This window comes from Taudactylus pleione, unplaced genomic scaffold (assembly GCF_031769625.1).
Source record: "Taudactylus pleione unplaced genomic scaffold, aTauple2 ptg001421l, whole genome shotgun sequence".
Lineage (NCBI taxonomy): Eukaryota > Metazoa > Chordata > Amphibia > Anura > Myobatrachidae > Taudactylus > Taudactylus pleione.
Genome location: NW_028285820.1, coordinates 811,005 through 826,201, shown reverse-complemented (window position 1 = coordinate 826,201; position 15,197 = coordinate 811,005). Strand labels below are relative to the sequence as shown.

The 15,197-nt window shown below is 43.7% G+C and overlaps 1 protein-coding gene across 1 annotated transcript in view; it reads left to right on the top strand.

The window, feature by feature from the left end:
• Window positions 1-15,197, top strand: part of LOC148442679 (uncharacterized) — an 81,194-nt gene that overhangs the window by 11,558 nt on the left and 54,439 nt on the right. The gene's annotated exons all lie outside the window — the stretch shown is intronic.

Here is a 15,197-nt window from a genome sequence, read left to right as displayed (position 1 = left end):
ACAGCGTGTATACTCCATTGTATATGGACTTCACTGAGTTATTGAGGTCTTACGTAAGGCTGCTGCCTTTATTTCACTTTCTCCCTCTACTCCTGTTATTTGCTTGGGTGACTTTAATAATGTAATGGATCCTTCCATAGACCGTTGGAGAAAGTTAATTATTTCTTTACCCCCTTCCCAATCCCCTTTTTCTAAATTGATTGCTGAATTGCATACAACAAGAAAAAATTGGTTGTGATGCGCTGACAAAAAGCGGCTGGTACAGGGATAGTCACACCCTGAAATCAATCACAGTAAAACACAAAAGAACCAGCGCTAAAAAAGATGGACGGTGATCTTTAAATAATGAAAATTATTTATTCTAAAAAAAACAAGAGTAAAACAGTAAATGCCACACATGATAATGGTTGAATGAATGACCAGCACTCTCAATGTGGGATTCCAATGAAAGATATTAACATAGTGTTAAAATATATCTCTGATCCTGTATATTGAGCAGATGGTATAGGACCTAGGACTCCTTCCACTATATCCAAGGTTTTGAGATTTCAAGCAGCCATAGGAATAGTCAGTACAATTGGTTTCAACACAGTCTTTAGCATCCAAAGTGCAAATTGAATAAGCTGTAAATAATCCACCTGTATTTTGTTCCGCATGCCGTATTCTCATTGGTTAGACAGAAATGACACCCATAGACCACATATTTCTAAATTCCTGGACTCCATCAGATAGTGTATATCCCCGCCAATAAGGTGACGTGTTCCGGATAATTACCCGGGGGAATACACTATATGATGGAGCCCAGGAATTTAGAAATATGTGGTCTATGGGTGTCATTTCTGTCTAACCAATGAGAATACGGCATGCGATCATGTGACACTAGGTTATCACATGATCGCATTGCCGTTAATTGTACAATATAGATTCTGATCAAGATAAATTTTCCCTACACCATTTACGGGTAAGTGGGATTGCCTAATCTTAGCTTTGTTTAAGCCTTTTTTTTATTAAATGTGTTTGATGGACGGTTTTTCTTTTAATTTATTAATTTTATTGCCACTACATGTGTTATTAATTAACCAATTACTCCTGGGTATTTAACTACCCCAACAATATGAACCAACGCACATACTCCTGAGGAAGCTAGGTGCCTCTTGCCTAGTGAAATGCATTGAGGTGATTGCTCTGGGAATCCTGCTAACATTGGACTTTACTTTGGACCCCCACAACCTTTCCAGGACTGAGTGCAGCGCCGGAACAAAATGCAGGTGGATTATTAACAGCTTATTCAATTTGCACTTTGGATGCTAAAGACTGTGTTGAAACCAATTGTACCGACTATTCATATGGCTGCTTGAAATCTCAAAACCTTGGATATAATGGAAGGAGTCCGACCTAGGATCAGAGATATATTTTAACACTGTGTTCATATCTTTCATTGGAATCCCGCATTGAGAGTGCTGATTGCAGTATTGGGCTGGTTGGATGTCTGGTGTGTCCGCTATCCCTCTACCTTTTCCAGTCAGTCCTCCACTCATCGCTCTTTGTCACGTATTGAAATGGTTTTTATTTCACCTATTCAGGTTCCCAGAGTTTCTGTAGTTGATTATTTGTCGAGGGTGTCTCCGACCACTCTCCGCTGTGCATTAGTATTGGTTCCTCCCTTTCGGACGGTGCCCGCTTTTGGAAACTTAACCCATTCTGGTTAGACCTAGTGGGTGCCGGCTCTGAATGAGAAGCTGCTTGGGTTTATTATTTTGTGGATAATGCCTCATGTACTGATGTTTCTCTCCTTTGGGATTCCTTTAAGGCATTTCTAAGGGGCACCTTTATTAAGCGTATTGATAACATTAAATTATTTCATGGGCAGCGGGAAACTGTTTTGGAAAATGCTTATAAGGACGCTGAGGCCCAGTACCTCTTGTCTAAAGAGATCTCAGATTGGGAGGTTATGCTTCATGTCCAGCGGGAGTGGCCGGATCACCTGTTTGATAAATCTAAGCGTACACTACTTTTTCCCCATCATAAGAAATACTCACAGGCTGATGTTGGGATGGAGTTACATAGCTTATTTGGCAAAAGGGGATGGTTTTCCAGAGCAGTCTCGGGTATCCTTGATTCCTCTGGAATATTGCATACCTCCGCTCTTTTTATAACGGATGTGTTTCTGCAATATTACTCCTCTCTTTATGCTACTAAGGTGTCATATTCTCCCTCCCAGCTTCGTGCCTATTTAGAAGGAATCCATCTGCCCTGTCTTGAGACTGATGCAGTTGATTTATTAGATGCTCCTTTTACAGAGGAGGATCTGGAGGTTGCTATCTTCTCCTTTCCACACTGTAAAGCTCCCGGAATTGATGGTGTCCCGATAGAGGTGTATCAGAAATGTAAAAACGTCTTTATCCCGCATCTTCTCAAGACTTTTGATGCTCTTCTAACTGCTGATTGTCTACCGCCATCAATGTTGGAGGCCTTGGTTGTAGTGCTCCCACAGCCTGGGAAGGACCCCCTTTATCCAGACTCTTAGAGACCTATTTCTCTTCTTACCATTGACAGAAAAATATTGGCTAAACTTTTACTATTCGTCTTAATTCTATTATTAATTCTATTATACATCCTGATCAAACCGGCTTCATGTCAGGTAAATCCACTACTCAAAATCTTAGGCTCCTTTCCTATCATATGCAGATGTCCCATAGGGATGCCCCTGAAGCTGTGGTGGTCTCCTTAGATGCAGACAAGGCCTTAGATTCCATGGAATGGGAGTATTTATGGGAGGTCTTGTCTAGGTTTGGTTCTGGTTCCCGTTTTATTAGCTGGGAGTGGTGGTGAATGGTTGTATTTCCTCTTCCTTTTAAGCTAGGGTGTGGCACACGCCAGGGGTGTCCTTTATCCCATGCATTGTTTGCACTGCCTATCGAGCCCCTGGCGTGTCTCATTTGTGCAAATTCAGCCAGGGCCAGATTAAAGGGAGGAGGACAAAAGCAGTTGTCCCGGGGCCCCCACACCTAGGGGGGCCCCACACAGCAACAGCACCAAAACAGGCAATATTTTATTAAGCCCCGTCCACCTTGCAGCAAAATGCTGCAATTCGCAGGACAGCCGGTTGGAGGCGGAGCCAATATGATGTGATTGCGTTAAAATTGCCATTTGGCCCCTCCTTTTTCTGACCCGCAAATTGCTGCATTTTGCCACGAGGTGGCGGAGCTTAATAACATGGTGCCATCCCATCCATAACATGCAGTCTGCAGATGCTGCAAGTTAAGTGTATGTGTGTTTGTGTAATTTATGTGTGACACATGCATGTGTGGTGTATATGTTTTTCTGTGTGAATATACACTACCGTTCAAAAGTTTGGGGTCACCCAGACAATTTTGTGTTTTACATGAAAACTGACTTTTATTTATCAAATGAGTTGTAAAATTAATAGAACATATAGTCAAGACATTGGCAAGGTTAGAAATAATGTTTATTAAGTGAAATGATAATTTTGTCCTTCAAATTTTGCTTTCGTCAGAGAATGCTCCTTTTGCAGCAATTACAGCATTGTAGGCCTTTGGCATTCTAGCTGTTAATTTGTTGAGGTAATCTGAAGAAATTTCACCCCACGCTTCCTGAAGCACCTCCAACAAGTTGGATTGGCTTGATGGGCACTTCTTGCGTACCATACGGTCAATCTGCTCCTACAACAGCTCCATGGGGTTGAGATCTGGTGACTGCGCTGGCCACTCCATTACAGACAGAATACCAGCTGCCTGCTTCTTCCCTAAATAGTTCTTGCATAATTTGGAGGTGTGCTTTGGGTCATTGTCCTGTTGGAGGAGGAAATTGGCTCCAATCAAGCGCTGTCCACAGGGTATGGCATGGCATTGCAAAATGGAGTGATAACCTTCCTTATTCAAAATCCCTTTAACCTAGTACAAATCTCCCACTTTACCAGCTCCAAAGCAGCCCCAGACCATCACATTACCTCACCATGCTTGACAGATGGCGTCAGGCACTCTTCCAGCATCTTTTCACTTGTTCTGCATCTCACAAATGTTCTTCTGTGTGATCCAAACACCTCAAACTTTGATTCGTCTGTCCATAACACTTTTTTCCAATCTTCCTCTGTCCAATGTCTGTGTTCTTTTGCCCATATTAATATTTTCCTTTTATTGGCCAGTCTCAGATATGGCTTTTTCTTTGCCACTCTGCCTAGAAAGCCAGCATCCCGGAGTCACCTCTTCACTGTAGCGTTGACACTGGGATTTTGCGGGTACCAGTTAATGAAGCTGCCAGTTGAGGACTTGTGAGGCGTCTATTTCTCAAACTAGAGACTCTAATGTACTTGTCTTCTTGCACAGTTGTGCACCGGGGCCTCCCATTTCTCTTTCTACTCTGGTTAGAAGCTGTTTGTGCTGTTCTCTGAAGGGAGTAGTACAGACCGTTGTAGGAAATGTTTAGTTTCTTGCCAGTTTCTTGCATGGAATAGCCTTCATTTCTAAGAACAAGAATAGACTGTTGAGTTTCACATGAAAGTTCTCTTTTTCTGGCCATTTGGAGAGTATAATCGAACCCACAAATGTGATGGTCCAGATACTCAACTAGCTCAAAGGAAGGCCAGTTTTATAGCTTCTCTAACAAGCAAACCCATTTTCAGCTGTGCTAACATAATTGCACAAGGGTTTTCAAGGGTTTTCTAATCATCCATTAGTCTTCTAACGCGATTAGCAAACACAATGTACCATTAGAACACTGGAGTGATGGTTGCTGGAAATGGGCCTCTATACACCTATGTAGATATTCCTTTAAAAACCAGACTTTTTCAGCTAGTATAGTCATTTACCACATTAACAATGTATAGAGTGTATTTCTGATTAATTTAATATGTTATCTTCATCAAAAAAACAGTGCTTTCTGTCAAAAATAAGGAAATTTCTAAGTGACCCCAAACTTTTCAACGGTAGTGTATGTAGGTATGTATGTTTGTGTATATATGTACAGTATTTGTGTATATCTATAAGCACAGTGTGTGTGTAAGTATATAAATATATGTATGTGTGGTGTGTGTATATATATATATTTATATATACGGAACTCCCCCCTTCCCTGTAAAATCCTGCGTTTGCCCCTGCTGACTGTATCGTGTTCCGGGATGGCTGCAGCGTGGTGATGGAGGTCCCGGCCACTCAGTGCTTCCCCGTATCCTGGCGTGTCGGGGCAGTATCTGCGCACCTGCCCAAGCACACCCACTCCCTGTCCTGCCTGCCCATGCAGCTCTCCTGCACAAATATACATATGTATATACTTTTAATACAATTATATTGAAAAGGGCCCCACAAGGTTGTTGCCCCAAGGGCTCCACAAACCTTAACCCGGCCCCGGATTCAGCTATTCAGGGCCTGCGGGGGGGGCCGTGTAATGGACACAAAAGCTCTTTATGCGGGTGATATTCTGCTGTTTCTGGTGGACGCGGGCCCATCTTTAGAATGTTTGATGGACGTTATTAAGCATTTTGATTGTTTTTCAGGGTTGCTGATTAATTGGTCCACGTCTAGTATTTTTCCTTTGATTGGTTCCTGCCTTTTCCCTTCTCTCTCCTGCCCTCTACAATGGACTTTCTCCTTTCGGTATGTGGGTGTCTTCATCTCGCCTAATCCTGCTGATTTTGTAGAACTTAATGTGGTGTCCATTACCATTAATGTCTATTTAGCCTAAATACCTTTATGTCCTACAGCATTCACCTGTATTTATTCCTAAAAAAGTTTTCTCCCATATTGAGTTTATTTTACCTGTTTTTGTGTGAGAGGATAAGAGACATCTGATTGCTCTCCGTACCCTATGTAGTACCTAAATCTGCAGGTGGATTGGCCCTTTATAATTTACATATTTACTATTTGGCGTCACAACTGTCGCATTTGGTGCCCTGGTTATCTGTTGGTACTGACACCACTCTGGCGGGATTTCTTGGTGAGCAAACAGGGTCCCCTTTAGCTCCTTTATAAATGTTATTCTCCGTAAAATGCCGGATAGATATCTCCACTTACTTCGACAAGTTGAACTGGTTTTGCCCTTTGCTCAGGGATTGTTTGGGGATGAGGGTGTGGATCCTGATGTCTGCCAGTGGTTTAATGATGGTTTTGGATGTGCTGGGATCGGAGACCTTTTGGATTTCTTATGGTATCAAAACTACTGGTCATTTGTTTCATAATGGGGTGCTCCACTCCTATGACCATTTGCGTATGGAGTTTGGCCTTCCTTGTACAGCTTTTTATAGATACCTTCAGCTCCGTTGCGCCCCTGAACACTCAGTTTGGATCTGATTCTATTTTATTAACACCTTTTCTTCTTAAATTTACACTCCTTCAAGTACCTGTTTGTAAGACAGTCTCCTATCTTTATAGTGATCTTACATCTCATAAATTTGCCAGATGTCCTTCTTCCCCTTAGGAATAAATGGGAATCAAACTTGGGTTCTCTTCAAGATGATCAAATGGTTCTATAAGGTATACTTCCCCTTGTGTTCTCTTCAAGATAAGCAATGGTCTCAGTTGTTGGGTTCTATAAGGTATACTTCCACTTGTGTTCTCTTCAAGATGATCAATGGCCTCAGTTTTTGGGTTCTATAAGGTACACTTCCCCTTGTGTTCTCTTCAAGATGATCAATGGTCTCAGTCGTTGGGTTCTATAAGGTATACTTCCCCTTGTGTTCTCTTCAAGATAAGCAATGGTCTCAGTTGTTGGGTTCTATAAGGTACACTTCCCCTTGTGTTCGTTTCCAACAAATCCATTATTTTATTTTCCACAGATCCTACCGTTCCCATTCCTATTGCACGTATTGATACTAATATTCCAACTAATTGCCCCAAATGTCATGCTCTTAGCTGTGAATTTTGGCATTTGTTATGGGATTGCCCTAGGGTTAATGATTTTTGGAAATTAGTGTGGTCGGATATGCAATTTACTTTCCCATCATTACTTCCTCCAGAAGCAAAACGTTATCTATTCACATTATTGCCCGCTCCTGGTGTGCTCCAGATCCTCCCAACATACACAAGTGGTGGGTGCTGGTTAGTGATACCACTGACCATGAACGTTATGTTTATATTAGTCATAAGGCCCTTCCCAAATGCCACAAGCTATGGGATAGATGTGCTCTTTCCTCACTGGGCCTTCGTAGACCTGTGTGAGATCCCTCTGTGTAATCTATCCCCTTCTATCTTCCCGCTCCTTGTCTCCTTAGTTTACCCCTTTTCCTTTCTTTTCATTTGGTCATTTTCTTTTTACCTCCATGCGTGAGGTGTTTATATGCTATATCTGTGTTTACGGGTTCAGCTTATCACTGATAACCCTCTGAATGTATATTTTGTTATTTATTGATTTTTTTTTTTTTTTTTGCTGGCAACACGTTTTTTGCAAACTTATTCGTATTTATTTTTTGTTCTGTTTATATGTAGAAAAATTTTCAACAAAAAGTTACATGATTAAACATGTATTATAAATTATAAGACACTAAGAATGCAGTATTCTAAGTAATATATGAGCATGCTGATCTCCTAATGTAGGAGTCTGACAAGTAGACTTGCTCTGTTGGTTTAACTCTTCCTTTCAAAGAGATTGACTTCCCATGCAACTATGTTTATATATGTGTGTATGTATATACAGTGCATCCGGAAAGTATTCACAACGCTTCACTTTTTCCACATTTTGCTATGTTACAGCCTTATTCCAAAATGGAATAAATTCATTTTTGTCCTCCAAATTCTACACACAATACCCCATAATGACAACGTGTAAAGTTTTTTTTTAGATTTTTGCAAAGTTAATAAAAAAAACCCACTAAGAAATCACATGTACATAAGTATTCACAGCCTTTGCCTTGAAGCTCAAAATTGAGCTCAGGTGCATCCTGTTTTCACTTATCATCCTTGAGATGTTCCTACCGCTTAATTGGAGTCCACCTGTGGTAAATTCAGTTGATTGGACATGATTTTGAAAGGCATACACCTGTCTATATAAGGTCCCACACTTGACAGTGCATGTCAGAGCACAGACCAAGCATGAAGTCCAAGGAATTCTCTGTAGACCTCCAAGACAGGATTGTCTCAAGGCACAAATCTGGGGAAGGGTACAGAAAAATATCTGCTGCTTTGAAAGTCCCAATGAGCACAGTGGCCTCCATCATCCATAAATGGAAGTTCGGAACCACCAGGACTCTTCATAGAGTTGGCCGGCCATCTAAAATGAGCGATCAGGGGAGAAGGGCCCTAGTCAGGGAGGTGACCAAGAACCCGATGGTCACTCTGTCAGAGCTACAGCATTCCTCTGTGGAGAGAGAAGAACCTGCCAGAAGGACAACCATCTCTGCAGCAATCCACCAATCAGGCCTCTATGGTAGAGTGGCCAGACGGAAACCACTCCTTAGAAAAAAGCACATAGCAGCCCGCCTGGAGTTTGCCAAAATGCACCTGAAGGACTCTCAGACCATGAGAGACAAAGATTGTACTCTTTGGGGTGAATGCTAGCCGTTATGTTTGGGGGAAACCAGGCACCGCTCATCACCAGGCCAATACAATCCCTACAGTGAAGCATGGTGGTGGCAGCATCATGCTGTGGGGATGTTTTTCAGTGGAAGGAACTGGGAGACTAGTCAGGATAGAGGGAAAGATGAATGCAGCAATGTGCAGAGACATCCTGGATGAAAACCTGCTCCAGAGCGCTCTTGACCTCAGACTGGGGCGACGGTTCATCTTTCAGCAGGACAATGACCCTAAGCACACAGCCAAGATTTCAAAGGAGTTACTTCAGGACAACTCTGTGAATGTCCTTGAGTGGCCCAGCCAGAGCCCAGACTTTAATCCAATTGAACATCTCTGGAGAGATCTGAAAATGGCTGTGCACCGACACTTCCCATTCAACCTGATGGAGCTTGAGAGATGCTGCAAAGAGGAATGGGTGAAACTGCCCAAAGATAGGTGTGCCACGCTTGTGGCATCATATTCAAAAAGACTTGAGGCTGCAATTGCTGCCAAAGGTGCATCAACAAAGTATTGAGCAAAGGCTGTGAATACTTATGTACATGTGATTTCTTAGTTTTATTTTTTTTTATTAAATTTGCAAAAATGGCAAAAAAACTTTTTACAAGTTGTCATTATGGGGTATTGTGTGTAGACTTTTGAGGAGAAAAATAAATGCATTTCGTTTTGGAATTAGGCTGTAACATAACAAAATGTGAAATAAGTGAAGCGTTGTGAATACTTTCCGGATACACTGTATGTATGTATGTATGTATATATGTGTGTGTGTGTATAGTTATATATATATATATATATGTGTATGTATGTATGTATATATATTCCCATTCCTTGTATGAATATTTCCTAATATTCGGGAAAACCTGTTTATAAACCCTAACTGGGGTTATGACTACAGATATGTCCCTTTAATTGGGATAACTAATGCATTCTATGTCTATGTACAGGTACTCTTCTCAGTATAGATTCTGGTACTCCATATTATTGTCTTGTCGCATATCTCACTAAAATGAGTCTCTAAAGTGGCCCCTAGGTATATTTCCTATCAGAACATAGAGAATCCAGGTTCTCTACCATCCTCAGGGCTTAATGGGTTAATTTCTATCAGACTGCAGTTCCTGCTCCTATGCCTGAAGGCCTGGGGCCACCTGCTGATATAGGCAGGGTCAGGCCTGGGTTGTACTGGATTGGTGGGCATCTAGTAAATCCTTGACCCTGCGGATCTATTTTATTGTTTATTTTCCATATCCCTCTTGTTGTGATCACTATTACTGTCAGGGATCTGGGGGATCTGTGAGGTTCTGATTTTGTTGTGGACCCGGGGTGGTGATAGGAGCAGACACAGAAGCAGACTTAAATGAAAAAGTGGAGTTTTTAATAAGTGGCTTAGAAGACATGGGAATGGCAAATGAAAAAGTCCTGGTATAGCACTAAAGTGCACTTGATAACTGTAGTGGGGGTTAATGGGAGAATGTCCAGATAGTGACAGGCAGAGGCAGTCCAGTATGTAAATATGGTGAGCTGTAGCAAATGCAGGAAGAGGTAGTGAGTCCAGCTGGGAGTGAAGGGAGGCAAGGTGCAGGGAAACAGCTGGTTCAGGTACTCAGGCAGGTCAAAAGGTATATGGAGGGTGCAGGGTAAGTCCAGCAGGTTGGAGCAGGCAAGGTTCAGGCTAGTAGCGTTTACAAGCAGTCAGGTAAGGCACAGGTACTCTCTCTCAGCCACAGCTGAGAAACACGTTTCACTGGCAAAGGAAGGAAGGCTCTGGACCTTCCTAAATACTCAGTGCCGCACTGTGACTTGGCTGGAATGAGCACATGACCTACCAGGATTGGACAGCTGGAATCACATGGCCGCAGGCAAGATGGCAGCACCCATGCCAACGGAACGGAACACCGCCATACCTCACCAGGCCTAGTGACAATGTGCCCGCACAGAACCACGCGCAGCCAATACCCCTCGCCAAACACCAGCACCGCTGCCAGAGACCCTCCGCCATAACGACCTCACAGGTAATACCCGGTGACTACCATGCCAAGAAACCCTGGCCATGACAGTACCCCCACCCTTATGGGTGGCCTCAGGACACTCACCAGGCTTCTCTGGATGGGCAGCATGGAACCTCTTGATGAGTGCAGGAGCAATGGATATCTCGGGCATCGGTACAACAACATTCCTTTGGGCCATAGCCCCTCCAGTCCAGTAGATACTGCAAATGTCCTCTGCAGAGACGGGAATCCAAGACCTGGGAGACCACATACTCCACGCCCCTTTCAGTCTGGACACAGGGAGAAGCAGGCAGGACTCTGTGGAATTTGTTTAGCACCAGGGGTTTTAACAGGGAGACATGAAAGGAATTGGGAATTTTCAGATAAGGAGGTAGCTGAAGGCGATAAGCCACAGGGTTAATGATTTCTATGATGGAGAAGGGCCCGATGAAGCGTGGAGCAAATTTCATAGATGGTACTCTAAGCCGTAGGTTCCGGGTGGACAACCAGACTTTGTCTCCAACTTGCAGACGTGGTACTTTCCTACGCTTCTTATCAGCTTGAAATTTGTAACGGGAAGACGCCTGCTCCAGGTCAGTACGAACTTGAGACCAGATTGATGCAAATTTCCGTACAGTGTCTTCTACAGCTGGGACATCAAAGATGGGCAGGCTTTGAAATTCACGGATCCGATTATGAAGGCCATAGACCACTTGGAATGGCGTTTGGTTCGTGGAAGAGTGGTAGGAGGCGTTATGTGCAAATTCAGCCCATGGCAGCAAAACAGACCAATTGTCTTGGGAAGTTGTCATAAAAATCCTCAGGAAGGTCTCAAGGTCTTGTTTACCCCTCTCAGTGGAACCGTTGCTTTGTGGGTGATAAGCCATAGAAAAATTTAGCTTTACTTGCAATACAGAACATACGGCTCTCCAAAATTTTGCTGTGAACTGAACACCACGGTCAGAGACTATCTCAGCAGGAAGACCATGGAGACGGAAAATATGTTGAACGAACAAGTGAGCCAAGTGAGGAGCAGAAGGCAATTTCTTTAGTGGTATGTAATGGACCATTTTAGAGAATCGGTCTACTATGACCCAGATGGTAGTGAACCCTTGAGAATTCGGCAGATCCGTGACGAAGTCCATGGAGAGATGCGTCCATGGACGTGATGGAATAGTTAATGGCAACAAATCACCAGCCGGTGCCTGACGTGAAGATTTATGCTGGGCACACGAAGAACATGAAGAAATAAATTCTGACACGTCTGCTTTCATGGATGGCCACCAGTAGCGTATTTTTAAAAATTCCAAGGTCTTCCGGGTACCTGAGTGACCTGCAAAGTGAGAGGAATGAGCCCAGGTGAGGAGCTGCTTCCTTAACTCTGGGGCCACAAAGGACTTCCTAGTAGGGGGCTTTAACTGTAAGGTGGCGAAGACTCTTGACTCCAAAACAGGGGTATTTTGTTGATTCTCTGATTTGTTATCACAGAGGAAAGATCTGGACAGAGCATCTGCCTTTTGATTAAGGACTCCAGACCGGAAGGTCAGGGTGAACTGGAACAGAGCAAAAAATATTGCCCATCGGGCCAAACGAGGACTCACGCACTGAAGATTCTTTAGGAAGAGAAGATTTCTATGGTCCGTGAAGACAGTGAAGGGAAACTTGGCCCCTTCCAGCAGGTATCTCCATTCTTTTAATGCCAACTTCACTGCTAAAAGTTCTTGTTCACCAATGGCATAATTTCTTTAGGCAGGAGAAAATTTCTTGGAGAAAAACCCACAGGGATGAACTCTATTATCATCATAACGCTGGGAAAAAACTGCACCCACGGCCTCTGATGACGCATCCACTTCCACTAGAAATGGCTTATCCAGATCTGGTTGTCGTAGGACGTGCTGAAATAAACGCCTGTTTTAAAAGTTGGAAGGCAGTCTCTGCCTCAGGTGACCATAGGGCAGGGTTAGCGTCTTTTCGGGTCAACGCGGTAATGGGGGCCAATAATGATAAAAATCCTTTAATAAAACGTCTATAGTAGTTGGCGAACCCAAGCAATCTCTGGATGGCTTTCAAAGTTTGAGGACGGGACCAATCCAAAATCGCCTGCACCTTCTTGGGATCCATTTCTAGACTGGAGCCAGAGATGACGTAACCAAGGAATGGCACACTGGGAACCCCAAAGACACATTTCTCCAGTTTGCAGTAAAGGTGGTTCTTTCTCAGACGGGACAATACTTCCTTCACATGTTCGTGATGTTTTGTTACAGAAGACGAAAAAAAACAATATATCGTCCAGGTAAACTACAACCGAGACGTACAACAAGTCCCGGAAAATCTCATTAACAAAGCCCTGAAACACGGCAGGGGCATTGCACAACCCAAAGGGCATCACAAGGTATTCAAAGTGTCCATCTCTAGTATTAAAGGCGGTCTACCATTCATCGCCAGCACGAATATGGATGAGATTATAAGCCCCTCTCAGATCCAGCTTTGAGAATATGATGGACCCTTTAACTCTGTCAAACAACTCTGAGATCAGGGGAAGAGGATATCGATTCTTAATCATTATATCATTGAGGCCCCGGTAATCTATACAAGGTCTTAGGCCTCCGTCTTTCTTGCCAACGAAAAAGAAGCCGTCTCCAGCGGGAGAGGTGGAAGGATGAATAAAACCCTTCGCTAGGTTGTCCTGGATGTACTCAGACATAGCTTGAGTCTCAGGCATAGAGGATATGTGCGACCACGGGGTGGCATCTCAGGCAGCAGCTCGATAGGAAAGTCCCATTCTCTGTGGGGAGGTAAGACGTTCGCCTGTTGCTTGGAAAAAACATCAGAGAACATCTGATACTCCTTGGGAATAGCTGGAGATGTTAACAAAGCTGTCTTTCTTACAGGTTGTATTTTGGGAAGACAGGATTTCTGACAGGCAGTTCCCCATTAAAGAATCTGCATTGAACACCAGTCTATCCTGGGATTATGCTGGCGTAACCAGGGTAGTCCTAAAATAATTTCTTGAGAAGCCTCTGGTATCACTAAGAACTTTAAAGACTCGGAGTGGAGTGCCCCAACACAAACCAATACTGGTTGAGTTTCCTTGGTGACCACTCCTTTAGCTAGAGGACGTCCATCTACAGAAGTCAGGGAAATTGCGTGTTTGAGAGATGAACAAGGAATCTGTAGTTTATCAACTAGGCTGGATGAAGTTTCCGGCTGCTCCAGAGTCTAGTAGAGCAGAGACGAAGACAGGGTTGGGCTTGAGATCCAAAGCTAAGGAAATCTTGAAATCTTTAGTATTTGGGGACGGGCATATAACTCCTAACTTGATGTCCCCAAGGTCAGTTAGGAACGGGAGTTTACCGACTTGCGTGAGCAGGAGGCCACCAGGTGACCCGAATCTCCGCATTACAGAGGATTTTTAGCATTCTTCTCTGACGTTCCTCTTTGTAGAGATGGGTTTGGTTCACCTGCACAGACTCCTCATCTATAGGAGGATGGGGTCGACGGGTAGGCAAGGGAGGCGTAAATGACCTTTGCCGGTCAGTTCTGTGCTTTTCAGCCTGACGTTCTCTGAAGCGTAGGTCAATTTTGTTGCAGAGTGAGATCATATTTAAATTAGTGGGAAGCTCACAGGTAATCAGATCATCTTTTAATCGGTCGGAAAGGCCATGCCAAAAGGCTGAGGTGAGGGCCTCCTCACTCCACTTAAGCTCTGATGCCAAGATTTGAAACTGTACTGCATATTGGCTGACAGGACGGGTTCCTTGTCTCAGGGTCATGATGCTGGACGATGCTGACACTGTGTGTCCAGGTTCATCGAAAATCCTCCTGAATGAAGATAAAGTCTGTATAGTTATCCAGCAGCGAGTCTGAACGTTCCCAGAGTGGGGAGGCCCAATCCAAAGCCGAGCCGGTCAACAAAGACACAATGTATGCCACTTTAGTTCTAGCAGTGGGGAAGTTATCAGGCTGTAATGTAAAGTGTATATCACACTGATTTAAGAAACCACGACAGAGTTTAGGATTGCCATCAAATTTGCTTGACATGGGGAGATGTAGACGAGGGGATACCCTGGTCCCTGTATTACCAGGCACAGGAGGAGGTGAAGTTGCTGATACCCCTGGGTGATTAATGAGGTTTGCAGATTATCTTGGCATTTAGACATCTCCTGTAGAAACTGAGCCATTTGATGTTGTATAGCTTCCAGGTTTTCTAAATGACCAGCAATACAGCAAAATAAATCCGTGGCCGGATCCATGGGGCCGTTCAAACTGTGAGGTTCTGAATTTGTTGTGGACCCGGGGGGGTGATAGGAGCAGACACAGAAGCAGACTTAAATGAAAAAGTGGAGTTTTTAATAAGTGGCTTAGAAGACATCGGAATGGCAAATGAAAAGTCCTGGTATAGCACTAAAGTGCACTTGATAACTAGTGGGGGTTAATGGGAGAATGTCATGATAGTGACAGGCAGAGGCAGTCCAGTATGTAGATATGGTGAGCTGTAACAGAATGCAGGTATGATGAGCTGTAACTGAATACAGGTTTGATGAGCTGTAACTGAATGCAGGTATGGTGAGCTGTCATAAATGCAGGCTGAGGTAGTGAGTCCAGCTGGGAGTGAATGGAGGCAAGGTGCAGGGAAACAGCAGGTTCAGGTACTCAGGCAGGTCAAAAGGTATATGGAGGGTGCAGGGTAAGT